Source organism: Meles meles, chromosome 4 (genome assembly GCF_922984935.1).
Source record: "Meles meles chromosome 4, mMelMel3.1 paternal haplotype, whole genome shotgun sequence".
NCBI lineage: Eukaryota > Metazoa > Chordata > Mammalia > Carnivora > Mustelidae > Meles > Meles meles.
Genome location: NC_060069.1, coordinates 27,075,134 through 27,078,963, shown reverse-complemented (window position 1 = coordinate 27,078,963; position 3,830 = coordinate 27,075,134).

The window sequence follows — 3,830 nt, the reverse complement described above, 5'->3', positions numbered from 1 at the left end:
CTGTAGTTCAGGGGGGCACATGTCCCCCCTGAAGCCAGAGCTGGGAGACATTCAGACTCTCAGCTGGGAGAGCCCAGACTCCCTTGCCAGGGTGGGACCCATTGGCTTGTAGCTGGGGGCTAGGGGTGGGGCGGAAGGGCCCCTGGAATAGCACACCTGGGAGGAGCTGGGACCCCCATGAGTCAGCCAAGTCAAAGGGAAACTACCTGTTGTCCATTTCACTGGGCTGCCTGGGCCTCACACAGCACCTGCCTCAGTGGGCTTCCTGTGCCCTGAGTCCAAGCAATGCAGTTGGGGGTCCTGCCTCCCCACCACCACTCGGCCCTTGCTCGGAGGCCTTTGGCGCCCCCTGCCGGCGGAGTCCTGCAGAATCGGGTGTGGGCAGGGCCCTGGCCTTTGGCAGTAGGTCAGGGGAGCCAGGGAACCTGGGAGCTGGCACAGGGCAGTTGTACGGTAAGGCGGGGTGCCAGGAGCCAGGGCTCCACGGGGAGCCGGCATCTGTCCGGTTCCAAACCTTGTTTGACACCAATATGCTTATGTTACCCCTGAAGGCCAGGCAGGAGGAACGAGGACTGCCTTGCCAGGGTGTGACATGGGTGAGTGGACCAGGCTTCCTGAGGCAGGAGATGCCTGGGGATCTTGGTTGCTCTAGGAGCGAGGGATCGGGGGAGCTAGTTTGCACGGAGGCTGACTGTGGCAGCTTATTATAGCTGTGGGGCAGAGGGAACTTCAGGGGTGGCTTTTGTCTTGCAGGAGTCTATGCAGGTGTTTTGGGAGCTGTGGGGTCCCCCAGGTCCTGGAGGGCCCGGGAGACCAAAGGGGGGCTGCCGTAGTACACACTGCCTTGGCAATACTGGCCTGGGTGGCTAGTGGGGCTCACCTCCAGTAAGATGCCAGCTGGGATCCTGGTCAACTGGTCCGAATGAGACCAGGTGAGGCAGACTAGGGAGATGAAGAAGGCTCTCGGCTGACTTCAAGCTGCCACCCCAGCAATTTTGGGCCTAGAGAATGATCAGAAGATGCCATCTGGGAGGGATTCTTTTATAGCCCTCATTTCCAAAATCACTCCCCAAAATAGTCCGAAAAGCAACAGCCTCTATTGGACACGTGTTAAGGTTGGTTTAGAGCAAACAGTTTCTGTGTTCTCCCAAAAAAGCATGGAATGTCTTCAGTTTTAATCCGTGACTCCTGCCACATGGGCTGATAAAATAACACTTTTCCAGCACTAATAAGCAACTAAGAGATTATTGTCCTTCTGGCCTGGGGCCTCTTATGAGAAACTCCTGAGAGCTGGCATGGCTGGATACAGAGAGTTTTGCTTGTAACTGCATGTACTTGAACTCTCATCCTTTTAGTTTACTTTACAGGTCACCAAGGCGCACCCAGCAAGTGCATTCTGCCGACGGTGGAGACCAGAGAGAGTGTTTCACTGCTCACAAAGCCAAGCTCGTGGGACATAGAAGAAGATAAAATGCTACATGGCAAAATGCTATAGAGTTCAGTGTAATGACAACTACTAACTTACCAGTCTGTGAGGCCAGCTCCAACAGCAGGCCAATAGGGCCTGTGCCTGTGCCCTTCCCGTGTGGTAATTCCTTTTTACGACAAACAACCCAAAAGACAATGACAAAGAAAATGTGAGTGTCTCTGGGTCGAACAGGACCCAGAGCCTAGAGTACTTTATCAAGTTTACTAGAGTTGCTAAGCTCAAGGAACCAGTTCCTTGAAACTGTGAAACTGAGAAACTGAGAAACATTAGTTTCTCTTACTGTTATAAATTTGGAGCCAAAACAACTCTCACCATTTTTGCTTCTATTAGACCTGCAGGAAGAGATCTGGGGGTGAGGTGTTAAGTTAATGGGGTGAAGATTCTTACTTTCTGCCGGCTTTTGTCGGATGTCACAGGATTTCTCAGATGCAGCAGCGTCCAGCCAGTAAAGTTTATCCTGCTGCCTATTCCAACTGCTGGGGAGGAAAAATTTGCCTCTGTCAGTCAAGGTTCTTCTAGCTGGTCTGAGAATTAAAGTGATATGAAACAGATTAACAGAAGACAAAACACAAAATTTAACTATTGTGAATGGAGGCCTACTGTTAACTTTGAGAACAAAAGGCAAACAGCTTTTTCACATTTTAGACAAAGAAACAACCTGTGAGGAGTCTGACAGACCAAAGAAAACTTATGTTTGGAAGCTTCAATTAGTAAGGAAATCTAACAGAATTTGGGCTGGAGAAGTAAACTAGTAAAAGTAACAAGATTGGTTTCTGTAGCTTTCTTGACTGAATTCCCTCTCTCTGGTGATAAAGGTGACTCCTTACTTCCTGGTACAGGGAGCGTGCCTTCCACATGGGAGATTTATTTCCTGCTTTCTGGAGACAAAGGGAGGTCAGGGAGTTGTCTTGCACAAGCTATTTAAGTAATTTTCATTCAAAACAGCCAATGTGGCCCATTTGCAGTCCCCTGCCCCTTAGCCTCCATGTGTTCCTTTGTGTAGAATAGGGCTTGGAATTAGGCAGCTCCCTTTGGACCTACAATGGTCCTACCCATGACCCAGCCTGTCCTGACACTTGCCCTGTTCCAGATCTCTGGCATCCCTAGCCTGTGGATTCACCCACGTGCAGAACACTCTGTGTCAGCCAGGTCTTGGCTACCAGCACCCTGCAGGCCTGTGGAACTCAGGCCATTCCAAAACACCATTAATACCTTTGTGGGGGGGGGGGGGTTGGGTAGAAAGTCCACCTTGAAAATCCTTCTGAGGTGTCCACTTTAAGCTAGCCACAGTCAGTCTCTATGTAGACAGGCTGCCTAATGGAGTCCCAGATCTACCAGTAATTGAAGTTCCTGGTATCTCTTATTGGAACGTGTCCTGTCAGTCAGCCTGGCCCAGTCCAGTCCCAGGCAACAAAGCGCAAGTTCCTCCATCTTTGCCTTCAGAAGGAATAAACCCATTTGCGTAGGTTAAATCTTGGAATTGGGCAAATGCTGTGGACCCCCATCATTTCGTTCCTGAGACCTGGCCTCTCTCAACGCTCGTTCATTTCATCTCCTGGCCACCTGAATCTGCTGCCAGCGCATGCTCCGTTCAAAACACTTCAGCCAGCCTGAGGCAACCTGGGACCACCTGGCTGCTCAGCTGGGGCCGGGCCCTAAGAAAATGCTAGATAGAGTGTGGAGGGGACAACCCCTGAGCATCCTCCTGAGGTGGCGGCTGCCAGCGGGGGGCAGCCATTCCCCATCTGGACTTGCTGCCCGAGGAGTTCTAGGGCTTCTCTAGCCAACCGAGCTCCCAGGGCTTTCTTCTCGGACGAAGCCCTGCTGAGGCAGATGCATCACCTCAAGCTCTTCACTGAGAGGGACTCTGTCTGCTGGGTGGGTCAGAGCTTTTGAGTATGCAAAAACCTCAACGTATGGAAACGAGTAAAGGACATCTCATTTTAAATGGAGTCTGGAGGGGCACCTGGTGGCTCAGCTGTTTGAGTCTGACTCTTGCTTTCTGCTCAGGTCATGATCTCTTGGACGTGGGATCGAGCCCCGTGTGGGGCTCAGTGTGTTGTCTGCTTCAGATTCTTTCTCCCTCTCCCTCCCCGCTTTGCTACTCCCTCACCTCAAATAAATACAATCTTAAAACAACAACAATTTTAAGTAGAGTCTAGAAGCCCTGAAGGGGGCGCTCCCATGTAAGTACCACCCCTTGCAGCCCGTGTAACCAACAAGGAGGAAGAAGGAAATTCTTGTTAAGGGAGGGTGCTTTTCTCCTAGGATTTTTATCTCTTGCTTTTAAGAAAAAGAACGAAGATCTGTCCCAGCCACAGCAATAAGCTCTTATAGCCAT